At 49.7% G+C, this 14,397-nt stretch overlaps 1 protein-coding gene across 1 annotated transcript in view; it reads right to left on the reverse strand.

Moving 5' to 3' along the window:
* Positions 1-13,027, reverse strand: part of SLC7A6 (solute carrier family 7 member 6) — an 87,612-nt gene extending 74,585 nt beyond the window's left edge. The window contains exon 1 of the mRNA XM_073605463.1: positions 12,870-13,027. The gene's annotated coding sequence lies outside the window, so the exon portion shown is untranslated. The remainder of the gene's footprint in view (positions 1-12,869) is intronic.
* Between the last annotated feature and the right edge of the window lie 1,370 nt (positions 13,028-14,397).

The raw sequence follows: 14,397 nt of genomic DNA on the forward strand, positions 1-14,397 counted from the left end.
ACATTCAGGGATGATCGGTGCGGCGGGGGGGGAGTTACAAGCACCGATCACCCCTGTATAGATTTCAATAAAGCCTGACAGCTGCTTCTCCCCGGAACACACACCCCCCCCCCCCCCCCCACCCCGGCGGCTTTCAGCTGCTTTAGTGAAATCTTTACAGGGTGATCAGTGATTGTAACTCCCCCCCACCGCACCGATAACCGCTGACTGTCAATTTCATGTCAAAAGCAAAAACGGAAATGCCTGTGTCTGGCAATTATGTGTGATCCAAATAAACTGGTAAGAGTCCATTAACTGAAAACAGCCTGGGGCCTACAGTACAATTATTCTAGCAATGGAGCCTGCACACACCTGCCGGGCATAGATGGTTCTCATCTCAGCTGGTTCAGCAGAGACTAGCCAAGATTCGATCCATGTACGAGCAGGCTGATTGTGCCCAAGTCGATCCATCAATCGACTTGGGTACAACCAGCATGTTGGATTTTCAGGATTCGATTATTGCCAGTGGCTGTATTCCAGATAGCAAGAATAACTCCAAACAAATTTGTGGCAGCGTTGAATTGTAAGTCACTTGCTTCACATTTTCAATGGCAAGTTGTACACTTGCAGAGCACTTGAAGCACAAGTTCTAGTTGACACTTTTCCAATTTGTAGCAAATTCGTGTGGCAAGTCTTTAGCAAGAGCAAAGTTGCAGTGGTGAGTCTACAGCAAGAAAATTCAGCCACAGTGCCCCCTGTGGTGGGATGACTATTGCACAACATAACTGAACCAGAACTTGCAGCAGACTTGCAGAATGTTTGCAAAGAAAGGTGATCTGGAGTCATGCAATGCAGACTTGCAACGGTGCAACAAACTTGTGAAGCCTGGCAAGTCTAGCAATAGCTTAGCAAGTCATTTTCAAACTTGCAGCACGATTGCTTACTATCTGGGATAATTACTGTGTGTTCTCCCTGCACTTCCCCCTCCCCCCTGGGAGAACACAATAGCTCCTGACTCTGTATGTGTCGGGGGGAGGGGGACAGGCAGTTGAGCCAGGGATTTACTGAACTCACAGCTGTGTGCACAGTGGTATGCAATAGGTTTATACCTGTTCAGGGGGTTCGTGAAAGCGATCAGGCAGCTGTTCAGCCTCCAGATTGACAGCTTGCAATGTTTATATGAGATCATGGTGGAATTGGTAGTGTCTATAATTCTCTATGGTGTTGGCAATGTGAGTGTTGGATATGGTGATGCTGCTTACACGGCCATAGCTATGTATAAACAAAAACGCTAGAGGTCGTACTGCACTTGCACGAGCTCTGGTGCTGGTGTCTTTGGCAGGCGGCAGCAAAAAAGCTTGGCCACTGATCACATCTTCAAGGAAGAGAAGTACAGTAGCTTGCAGGAATAGTGGCACAGTGGGCAAGTTAAGACTGGGCTCACATTTGTGAGATGTAGACACCACATGCGATTCACACAGGAATCATACCGCATTCCTGTGCGCATCACATGCAATGTCTGTGAGGTGCAAATTCAGCCATGCATTTTGCATGGCACACCCACACCTGAATCGCACTGCATTTTGCATGGCACACCCACATACACACACCTGAATCGCACTGCATTTTGCAATGTTTAGGGGTGCCGTTAAGAAAACATTGACACACTCAGCAGATCGCATGGATGCCGTTTGATTGCAATGCGGTGCAGGAAATGCACCGAATCCACTACATTTCCCGAATCGTATAAGTGTGAACCAAGGCTAAATGCGTTTAATCTGCAACAACGTTTAGCCTGGGTTCACACACATGTGAACGCAGACATCGCATGTGATTCACACCTGCATTGCTGTGTTGATCACATACGATGTCTGTGCAATGCGAACTTGCATTAGATTCGCCCCCCCCGCACTGGAATCAAATTGCATGCAATCCAATTCCTGTCTGAAGTCACAGTTCACACTGTGAACCGATCTTGGAGTGTCATTAACTATGTATTGACACCCACAGCGGTGTTGTCTAGACTTCCCTGTATGCTCTCTGAATGATCAACTGAAAAAACAAGGGCCACCTGTTTAAAGACACACCCAGATATAGAACACCATCCCCCCCCCCCCCTGAGCTTCTAGTGCTGCATTGTCAGTTGTCAATCCATTGTTCTGTGATGCCATCTGTTAGTGGAGCATTATCCCAGGATTACACTGCTTTTAATAATAGGATTGGTAATGCAGAGGGAGTTCGGTGGGACCCCAAAAACAGATTCCTACAAAAATGTTCCTCTGCCAAATGGCCCATTAAAGGTTGGATGTACACGGATACAATGCAATAATGCATGTTTGCCGTTATGTTGTGTTAAAACAACCTATTAACTGAAATAAGCTGACATAGGCAAAGGCACCAAAATAAAGGTGCATTCAGAAGGAAAAGCAATGCAGCACAACAGGCAATACTACAAAACAACTGTGTGAATCTGGCCTTAGGGCTGGTCCAAACCAGATGCAATCCAGTGTTTGTATTATATAGTGTTAACAGTTTGCGCAGCGCTTTACAATGTAGTGGGGGGACAGTACAATTATAATACAAGAGGGACAGGAGGGGCCCTGCTCATGGAGCTTACAATCTAAAAGGGAGGGGGAAGTGTTACAAAACGTAATAGCTGCGGAGGGTGACCTGATGGAGGTGACTTGGGTACAGTTCTTAGGTGGGATAGGCTTCCATGAATAAGTGAGTTTTCAGGGATCGCCTAAAAAGGTGGACAGGGTAGGGGCTGACTGGACATACTGGGGTAGGGAGTTCCAGAGGATGAGAGAAGTCCTGGAGGTGAGCATAGAAGGAGGTAACAAGGGAGTTAGGCCCCTTTCACACTGGGGCGATTTGCAGGCGCTATTGTGCTAATAATAGCGCCTGCAAACCGAACAGAAACAGCCGCTGCTGTCTCTCCAGTGTGAAAGCCCCGAGGGCCTTCACACTGGAGCGGTGCGCTAGCAGAACGAGAAAAAAGTCCTGCTAGCAGCATCTTCCACCCCTCAGATTTACAGTGACTGCACTTCCAAGTGTACTTGCAGTGCAAAGTGGATTTGTCTTCAGTAAATAAACCCCAATGTTTAAACATGGATTCCAATGGCCTTAGTTCACACCAGTGCAGTCAACAAAAGTAGAACATGTTGCATTTTTTCTATATGGAACGCATCTAACACACCAAAAAAAAAAAAAAAAACCTCCTAAAAAATGCACCAGGATGCACATGTCCCTAATTAGGGCCAATTCACACCAGAACACTGTACAGGAAACCCATGTGCTGTGTACTTCATATACTACATTCAAAATGCATTGCAGTTGCAATCTGCAGCGTGTGTCAATGCTAACTTAGTGCACCGGGTTGTGGGGTACAGTAGTACTATGTGATACGGATGCTGTACATTTTATAAGGTAGTGCATGCACTACTTTTGCTGCGATCTGGTAGAATTTCGGCCCATTCAATGAATGGGATGAAATTGCACTGCACCCTAATTACATGTGAATCCTACCGGAACGCACAGCGTGTTCCTGTTCAATTCATGGTGTGAACCGGACCTTAAAAATGAGTTGTAAAGGCATTCTATGCATTAAGATAAAAAAACCTTCTGTGTGTAGCAGCCTACCCAGCACCCCCCCAATACTTACCTGAGCCCCATCTCTGTCCAGCGATGTCCACATATCCCTTGGCCGTCTGGGAGGCTCCCTCCTGATTGGCTGAGACACAGCAGCGCCATTGGCTCTGACGGCTGTCAGTCATTCAGCCAATCAGTGGAGAGAGGGGGGCGGGGCCGAACAGCAGCTCCGTGTCTGAATGGACACAGGGAGGTGCAGCTCGGCTCAAGTGCCCCCATAGCAAGCTGCTTGCTGGGGGGGAACTCGACAGGAGGGAGGAGGGGGACCCGAGAAGAGGAGGATCTGGGCTGCTCTTTGCAAAACCAACTACATAGAGCAGAGTAAGTATAACATATTTGTTATTTATTTTTAAACAAGACTTGACAATAATGCCCCTTTCACACGGGGCTGTCAGTTTTTACTAAGCCGCTTGCTCGGTGGGGATCGCTCTGTTGATCCCCGCTGAGCCGGCTGATGACAAGTCCGTCTCTGGACGGACCTGTCAGAGAGACCGCTCTCCTCTATGGGGGGGGAAATCGGATGATTACAGACCGCCTGTCCGTTTTCATCCGATCGACGGATGGAAAATAGGACATCCATCTGGGTTTTGCAGAGTGGATCGGGGCGGACGTGTCACCACTGACATCCGTCGCTCCATAGAGATGTATGGAGCAACCGTTCAGATTCGCTGAAAAAAAAAAAAAAAAACTGGACAGGTGGATCTGAACGGTCTACATGTCGGTAAGGGGCCTTACTTTAAAATGAGGGTAAATTAAAAAAAAAAAAAAAAAAGTACCAGAATGCATCAAAATGTACCAAAAACCATGCATGCAGAAACGTATCTGGAACACAGAAATTGTGATGTGAACTGAACCCTAGAACATTACAACCTGTTACACTGTGGACCACGTTATCTACACACAGCAGAAGGCTCCTTTCACACTAGCAGGTGTTGTTACTGTCCAATTCACATGACAGGCGAGTGTGACCAGCTCTCAATGGAGTCGGTTCACACATGTCCCACATGTCCGGGGCGGCCACAGAGCGGAGTGCAAAAGGGTCCTGTACAGGTGCAATTTCAAGCAAAAATTTCAGACCTGAATCGCACCTGAACCAGTGAACAGGAACCCACGAAACCACGGCCGCACATATGTGAACCCGGCCTTAAGCAGTAGATTGCTCATGCTTGGCGCTCTTTGTATACTCGAGACCAAATTTGAATGAATTATTGAGTGAACCTTGATTAGAGATTGGAAAAACCCGAATTAAGATGTGGTCCAACTCTTTTCATTGTGTGACTCCTGGGAACCCCCCCCGCTATTCCCCACTCAATATTTTTCCTATCTTCAGCTTTTCTTACTTTTATTCTTCATCTCAATGGTTAGACAAGTTTATACAACGACTGTCATTTCATGACTCGGAGGATAGACATGCCCGTACTAACACCTCATTAGGAAATCGGACATATGTTACGTTATATCTGACTTTGCTCTCTATACTATCCGGGAGCGCTCATTACTTTGTACTAGTGTTATACTTTATGACCTTCGTCATTGACAGTCATATCATCTGTACTACTCGTTTGTTTAAAATAAATATATTGTACAGGAAAAGTGTACTAGTAAGAACATTTCTTGTTGTCCCAGAATCCTTATGCAATTTTCAAACCACTGCTTGTAGAAACAGTTGGCAAGTGAAGGGTTATTACAGAGAGATAATCTTAGCCACGTCCTCTCTAGAGCTAGATTTCAATTTTTCACACTTGTTTAAATCTGCAGTTTGGGCCCCCAGAACATTATATATTCTCTGAATGCAGAGACCCACGATGGTGGCAGTAACTGTCTGCTGATACAGGAGGTACAAACACACAGCTATACTCAGGTTCTGCAGGATCCCGACATTGCAAATGACATTGATCTGTTGATCACAGGTGTAATGCTCTGCAGGCTCCAGAAAAAAAAATGCAAACTTTTACCTGCAAAAATATGTGCAACAATGTATTATTTTTTTTTTTTATAAGGTGAACTTATCCTTTAGGAATCTGGACATACTATGTACAGAATGAATGGCTATAAAGCAGAGTTCCACTTGTTTTGCAGTTTATTAAAAGTCAGCAGCTACAAAAAGTTTATCTGCTGACTTTTAATAAACAGACACTCACCTGTCCCACGGTCCAGCGATGCGGCCGCCCAAAGCCTCGCTCCTCTCCCCCCTCCTTGGCGCCGTCATTGCAAGTGTGGGCACCTGGCTGTGACAGCTTGCGGCTTCATGACCAGGCATGCACTGCGCATGTGCGAGTCGTGCTGAGCTCTCCTAGTGGCCAGACAATCTTCTGGGACCTGTGACGTGTCTCAGAAGATTCCAGAGAGGGAAGGGCCACCTAAAGGGGAGAGGAGGAGCCACCTAGGCGGCCAGGTGATGGAAGCAGGAAGTGGGACAGGAAGTACCTTTAAAAAAAGACAAGAGGAACCCAACCCCCCCCCCCCCAAAAAAAAAAAAAATGCCAAATGTGGCATGTAAGGGGGCGAGAAGTGCTTAAAGCGGAAGTTCCACTTTTGGGTAGAACTCCGCTTTAATGTGCAACAGCAAAACTAAACCCTCCTATGCCTTACAGCCAAGGAAACGGCCATCTTGGCCACTGTTTGTTCTGAAGCACCACAGCAATTGTAAATCAAAGGGTGCCGTAAGGCCCCTTTCACCTGGACAGCAGTCATTACCGCTCCTTTGAAAAAAAAATAAAAAATTTGACATTGAAATGTTGCATAATTGCTAATGCAAGCTAAGCATTTGGTTCTTCTTTGTGGCTTAGTCCCATTGACTTCAATGAGTGAGTCTGATAGGTGGTGCCATTCATCAAACTCGATATGCCAGGTGATAAATTACTGCACCCTGGCCACAGCAATGTATTCCCACCTGAGCACCTGCCATGTTTGTTTGGACGTGGGTAGTCGTGGAGAGATAAAAACATTGATCACTTATTTTTAATCGCTCCAGTCATGTAGGCCTCTTCGCTATGAATATTTGTGCATTGTGGCAATAGATCACCCTGCACAAAGCAGTTCAGTTCTGCTTTGAAATACATTTCATACACAAGCTCGGATATGACAAACAAGCCACACACTACCACAATTAAATTTAAAGTCTACAAACCCCAATGTATCAAAGTGCTAGCATTAGTCTTTATTAAGATTTTATCTCATTCTGCTATAAAAGCCTTGTTTAGCTTATACCTGGCATGTAAACAGCTAACCAGATGTGATAGGTATTCTAAGCATAGCATTTGAGATGTGTCCATAGAATTCTTGTAATTCTTGTTTTCAGCTTTCAAAATGGTAATGTCTGCCATCAGCGGCTACATCTGATGCATCACTACAAGAAGATCAAAGCAAGTAGGGCTGCAACTAACGATTATTTTCATAATCGATTAGTTGGCCAATTATTGTTTCGATTAATTGGTTAATAACCTTAAAAAAAAAAAAAAGTGTGGTGTATAATTTGGTTAATATGCAAAGTTTTAAAAAAAGGCAATTTATTCTTAAATAGCTCTATGCAGTGGTAAATATAAATAACTAACTATATGGTTAGGGAGCAAAATCTCTAATCCACTGAGAACAACAGACAGAAGAGAATATATATACACACACACACACACAATTAGAGGAGATATATAACGTATATATCATTAGGAGAGATATACCGTATATACCATTAGGAGAGATATACCGTATATACCATTAGGAGAGATATACCGTATACAGTGGAACCTCAGATTACGAGCATAATCTGTTCCAGGAGTATGCTCATAATCCAATGTACTTGCATATCAAAGCGAGTTTTCCCACTGAAGTCAATGGAAACAAAAATAATTTGTTCCGCATTGACTTCAATGGGATGCAATACCACATGCGGCCAGAAGCGGGCACCGGAGAGGCTCGGAAATGGGCGAAAAGGCCCAAGGGTCACTTTCTGCGGACCTCGGAAAGACTCCGTTCACAAGCCTTTCCGAGGTCAGCCGAACTGTCCTCGGGTCTTTCCGTGCAATTCCGCACAACACCGATCGGCGACTTTCGGCTCTGCTCGGCTCTCCCCCACCTCAGGCCAAAAGCGGTACTGCACAACACTCGCAAACCGAGTTAGGATTTTTAGAAATACAGTGCTTGGTTTGCGAAACGCTTGTTAACTGCGTTAGTCGCAAACCAAGGTTCCACTGTATAATATATATATATATATATATATATATATATATATATATATATATATATATATATATATATATATATATATATATATATATATATATATATACACACACACATATATATACACACACACACACACTATTAGAGGAGATATTCTGTATATACTATGAGGAGATATATACTGTATATACTATTAGAGGAGATACATACTGTATATACTATGAGGAGATACATACTATTAGAAGAGATATATACTGTATATACTATTGAAGGGTAGATATCAGACTCAGAGATTTTTTTTTTTTTAATAAAAAAACAAAAAACAAACACAATGTCTTTCTTAAAAAAAAAAAAAAAAATGCCATTTTAAGAACATTCGTTCGATTTTCTAATAGTTAGTGGGGTCAGATTGACGTTCATTTTCAACCACAGTGACGGGAAAATTTGGAAATAGAAAACTTCTTGGTGAAAGGAATTATCAGACAGTGAATGTGGTTTTCGTTCAGAAATGACATTCATTTTAAAAACAGAATGTTAAAAACAAGTGAAAATTTCAAAATATTCTTTCGTTCAGCGAATGTACAAAGATTTTTCGTCGGAATATTCTCGTCTGAAAATTGATCCAGGTGGCCAGCATAAGGCTCTGTACACACCTATGCAGTTTGCTTTTGATCTGTTTCTGCAGTGCGTTTTGATTTGTGCGCACGTGATTTTGCTGCGTTTTTGCATTTTGCTTGGACAATTTGTTGTTGGGCAGATTAAAAAACACATAGGTGTGAACCAGGCCTAAGACGTTAAGTGACATCATTGGGTTAAAAAAAAAAAAAAAAAAACTAAAATGAGCCCTTTATAGTAAACTAAAAGTAAGTTCTTCTGCTTCAGGCGGATGTGAACATGTGTGGATGATGCAGAGCACAGGGGTGGCCGTCTTCTCCTGGAGGGTAGGTTCACACGTGTGTATTCTCACGCTCCCACTAAAGTCTATGGGGCCTAAATGTACACTGCTGCACCCACAAAAAAACAAAAACACTCTATGGTTCTGCCCCCAAGACACACAGAAAGGAAACAGACAGGTGTGAATGATCCCTATAGAAAACAATGATAATCCTCAGCATACATTGTCGTGTAGCAGACAAAACAAGTCAATTTGCACAGATGTGAACTGTACACTTACTGCACCAATTGCTAGTAAAGTACACTTCCAATGCTGCAAAGTAATAGTACCAACCCGCAGCTTTGTCTGCCAATATAACAAGACAACTTTTCAGAAGAAGTATGGCCAAAGCTCTTTTAGTGGCACTTCTCCTGTGGGTCACAGCTGTGCTCTTAGTTCTGCACTCCTGTGACCCACATTCAGCTGACAGCAGGCTAAAGTCCGCTGTCAGCTAACATCACTCAGCTGCTCCAGACTCTGGGGGGAGCCCGACTTTAATGTCAGGATCCACCCGGATTCCCAAGGGCACCTGACTCGGCCTCTCTGCGCACTGCTACCACCCCCTCCACAGCCCATTGCTCCAGTGAGCGCTGGAGGGGCAGAGCACAAAGCCACTGACTTGACAGACACCAGTTCTCAGCAGACTGAAGACCGAAAACTGAGTGATCGCAGGTCTTTGATCACTCAGTCTTAGAGGTGGCAGAGGTGGACACTATCAATTTCAACCAATCAAACTTGTATTGATCTGACGTCAGTAAAGTGAATCCTGACTGATATGGATACTAGAAACCAGCCGTCATTCAGCCCGTGTGCATGGCAGCTGGTCCGAGACAGGGGGGGTGGGGAGTGCCTGGTCATTGGTGTCAGCGAGGCTGAATAGAGCTACGTCATTGGTGATGGTGAGGGAGGGGGGGGGGGGAATAGTGCTGACGGTGGGGGGGGCACCGACAGTGCCCAGTCATTCATTGGTGATGGTGGGGGGGATAGTCCCCAGTCATTCATTGGTGATGGTGGGGGGGGGGATAGTCCCCAGTCATTCATTGGTGATGGTGGGGGGGGGGGGGGGGGAAAGAGTGCCCAGTCATTCATTGGTGTCGGTGGGGGGTATAGTGCTTGGTCAGCGGTGTCGGTGGGGGTAAAGCCCAGTCATTGGTGTCGGTGGGGGGGGGGACAGTGCCCGGTCATTGGGGTCAGGGGAGGGGGGGATAGTGCCCGGTCATTGGCGTCGGTGGGGGGGGGGGAATAGTGCCCGGTCATTAGTGTCGGTGGGGGGGGGGGAATAGTGCCCGGTCATTAGTGTCGGTGGGGGGGGGGAATAGTGCCCGGTCATTAGTGTCGGTGGGGGGGGGGGGGGGGAGTGCCCGGTCATTGGTGTCAGGGGGAGGGGGGGATAGTGCCCGGTCATTGGGGTCGGTGGGGGGGGGGGGAATAGTGCCCGGTCCTTGGGGTCAGGGGAGGGGGGAATAGTGTCCGGTCATTGGCGGCGGTGAGGGGGGGGGTGGGGGGGAATAGTGCCCGGTCATTGGTGTCGGGGGGAGCGGGGACAGTGCCCGGTCATTGGGGTCGGTGGGGGGGGGGAATAGTGCCCGGTCATTGGGGTCGGTGGGGGGGGGGAATAGTGCCCGGTCATTGGTGTCAGGGGGAGGGGGGGACAGTGCCCGGTCATTGGTGTCAGGGGGAGGGGGGGGGACAGTGCCCGGTCATTGGTGTCGGGGGAGGGGGGGACAGTGCCCGGTCATTGGTGTCGGGGGAGGGGGGGACAGTGCCCGGTCATTGGGGTCGGTGGGGGGGAATAGTGCCCGGTCATTGGGGTCAGGGGAGGGGGGAATAGTGCCCGGTCATTGGCGTCGGTGGGGGGGGGAATAGTGCCCGGTCATTGGCGTCGGTGGGGGGGGGGAATAGTGCCCGGTCATTGGTGTCAGGGGGAGGAGGGGGATAGTGCCCGGTCATTGGGGTCAGGGGAGGGGGGGGAATAGTGCCCGGTCATTGGCGGGTGGTGGTGGGGGTGGGGGGGAATAGTGCCCGGTCATTGGTGTCGGTGTGGGGGGAGGAGGGGAATAGTGCCCGGTCATTGGTGTCGGGGGGAGCGGGGGGGATAGTGCCCGGTCATTGGGGTCGGTGGGGGGGGGAATAGTGCCGGTCATTGAGGTCAGGGGAGGGGGGAATAGTGCCCGGTCATTGGCGTCGGGGGGGGGGGGGGAATAGTCCCCAGTCATTCATTGGTGATGGTGGGGGGGATAGTCCCCAGTCATTCATTGGTGATGGTGGGGGGGGGGGGGAGAGTGCCCAGTCATTCATTGGTGTCGTTGGGGGTATAGTGCTTGGTCAGCGGTGTCGGTGGGGGGGGGGGGGGTAAAGCCCAGTCATTGGTATCGGTGGGGGGGGGGGGGGAATAGTGCCCAGCCATTGGTGTCGGTGGGGGGGAATAGTGCCCGGTCATTGGGGTCAGGGGAGGGGGGGATAGTGCCCGGTCATTGGGGTCAGGGGAGGGGGGGATAGTGCCCGGTCATTAGTGTCGGTGGGGGGGGGGGGTGCCCGGTCATTGGGGTCAGGGGAGGGGGGGATAGTGCCCGGTCATTGGGGTCGGTGGGGGGGAATAGTGCCCGGTCATTGGGGTCGGTGGGGGGGAATAGTACCCGGTCATTGGCGTCGGTGGGGGGGGGGGAATAGTGCCCGGTCATTAGTGTCGGTGGGGGGGGCGAATAGTGCCCGGTCATTGGTGTCGGTGGGGGGGGGGGGGGGGGAGTGCCCGGTCATTGGTGTCAGGGGGGGGGGGGGAATAGTGCCCGGTCATTGGGGTCAGGGGAGGGGGGGAATAGTGCCCGGTCATTGGCGGTGGTGTGGGGGGGGGGGGATAGTGCCCGGTCATTGGTGTCGGTGTGGGGGGGGGGGAATAGTGCCCGGTCATTGGTGTCGGTGGGAGGGGGGGGAATAGTGCCCGGTCATTGGGGTCAGGGGAGGGGGGAATAGTGCCCGGTCATTGGTGGTGGTGGGGGGTGGGGGGGGGAATAGTGCCCGGTCATTGGTGTCGGTGGGGGGGGGAATAGTGCCCGGTCATTGGTGTCGGTGGGGGGGGGGAATAGTGCCCGGTCATTGGTGTCGGTGGGGGGGGGGGGAATAGTGCCCGGTCATTGGTGTCGGTGGGGGGGGGGGAATAGTGCCCGGTCATTGGTGTCGGTGGGGGGGGGGGGAATAGTGCCCGGTCATTGGTGTCGGTGGGGGGGGGGGGAATAGTGCCCGGTCATTGGTGTCGGTGGGGGGGGGGGTAATAGTGCCCGGTCATTGGTGTCGGTGGGGGGGGGGGTAATAGTGCCCGGTCATTGGTGTCGGTGGGGGGGGTAATAGTGCCCGGTCATTGGTGTCGGTGGGGGGGGGGAATAGTGCCCGGTCATTGGTGTCGGTGGGGGGGGGGGGGAATAGTGCCCGGTCATTGGTGTCGGTGGGGGGGGGGGTAATAGTGCCCGGTCATTGGTGTCGGTGGGGGGGGGGTAATAGTGCCCGGTCATTGGTGTCGGTGGGGGGGGGGGTAATAGTGCCCGGTCATTGGTGTCGGTGGGGGGGGGGTAATAGTGCCCGGTCATTGGTGTCGGTGGGGGGGGGGGGAATAGTGCCCGGTCATTGGTGTCGGTGGGGGGGGGGGGGGAATAGTGCCCGGTCATTGGGGTCGGAGGGGGATTGGTCTGACCCCGTAGATTGTACACTATATACATATAAATAAAGTTGTGTGTAGATAGGACATTCCAGTGGAGTAGAATGGTGATCTCAGCACACAGGAAGAGTCACACATCCCCGGACTGACCTCCTCCTGACCCCCGTGATGATAATAATGATGATGATAATAATAATAATAATAATAACAACAATGATGATGATGAACGCCCCCGGTACCGGGCAGAGTTGCGGGATAAACAAGTCTCCTCTCCTCTCCTCTCCTCTCCCCCCAGCTTTGTCCTGCACATCTGTTTCCTGCAGATCCTGGCCGGGCACACTGCCGGCTCCGCCACCCTCACCGGGGCACACCGGACACAGCCGGGGGGGGGGGATTGACAGGACTGGGGTTCCGGGATCTATTCCCAGCATCTGGTGTGTACAGAGCCGGGTATCACATGGATGGGGGATTACTCACTCAGTCACATCACCGGCTCCTCCGCTCTCTTCCCGTATTCCGCTCAGCCTCCTCCGTGCTCCCCGGTACCGTCTCCCCCCCACCCCTCCCGGTGCCCCCGATCTGATCCGCTCTCCTCACTTCGTCCTCTTCTTTCTCCTTCTCCGCATAGACCCCGCCCATTGTACCGGCATCACGTGACACACCAATAGATGCCGCCCAGAGAAAGGAGACCAAAAATAGTTCAACCCTCAGCATACCTACTAGTACTACACAACCATAGTGTGATACCTCACAGAGCTTACCTACTACACAACCATAGTGTGATACCTCACAGAGCTTACCTACTACACAACCATAGTGTGATACCTCACAGAGCTTACCTACTACACAACCATAGTGTGATACCTCACAGAGCTTACTACTACACAACCATAGTGTGATACCTCACAGAGCTTACTACTACACAACCATAGTGTGATACCTCACAGAGCTTACCTACTACACAACCATAGTGTGATACCTCACAGAGCTTACCTACTACACAACCATAGTGTGATACCTCACAGAGCTTACTACTACACAACCATAGTGTGATACCTCACAGAGCTTACTACTACACAACCATAGTGTGATACCTCACAGAGCTTACCTACTACACAACCATAGTGTGATACCTCACAGAGCTTACCTACTACACAACCATAGTGTGATACCTCACAGAGCTTACTACTACACAACCATAGTGTGATACCTCACAGAGCTTACTACTACACAACCATAGTGTGACACCTCACAGAGCTTACTACTACACAACCATAGTGTGATACCTCACAGAGCTTACCTACTACACAACCATAGTGTGATACCTCACAGAGCTTACCTACTACACAACCATAGTGTGATACCTCACAGAGCTTACCTACTACACAACCATAGTATGAGCTTATCTAGAGCTGGAGGATAGTATGAGTTCCTCACAGAGCTTATATAGAGCAGGACAACAGTATGAGCCCCTCACAGAGCTTATCGGTGTCGGGGGGGAATAGTGCCCCATCATCGGTGTTAGGGGTAGGAATAGTGCCCCATCTTTGGTGTCGGGGGGGGGGGGATAGTGCCTCATCATTGGGGTCGGTGGGGGGAAAAGTGCCCAGTCATTGGTGTCGGTGGGGGGGAATAGTCCCCGGTCATTGGTGTGGGTGGGAGAATAGTGCCCAGTCATTGGTGTGGGTGGGAGAATAGTGCCCGGTCATTGGTGTCGGTGGGGGGAATAGTGCCCGGTCATTGGTGTCTGTGGGGGGAAGAGTGCCCGGTCATTGTTGTCAGTGGGGGGAAGAGTGCCCGGTCATTGTCAGTGGGGGGAATAGTGCCCGGTCATTGGTCTCAGTTGGGGGGGAATAGTGCCCGTTAATTGGTGTTGGTGGGGGGGAATAGTGCCCGGTCTTTGGTGTCAGCTGGGGGGTGGAATCGTACCCGTTCATTGGTGTCGGTGGGGGGAATAGTGCCCGGTCATTGGTTTGGGTGGGGGGAATAGTGCCTGGTCATTGGT

The sequence above is a fragment of the Aquarana catesbeiana genome, linkage group LG11, assembly GCF_042186555.1.
Source record: "Aquarana catesbeiana isolate 2022-GZ linkage group LG11, ASM4218655v1, whole genome shotgun sequence".
Classification (NCBI taxonomy): domain Eukaryota; kingdom Metazoa; phylum Chordata; class Amphibia; order Anura; family Ranidae; genus Aquarana; species Aquarana catesbeiana.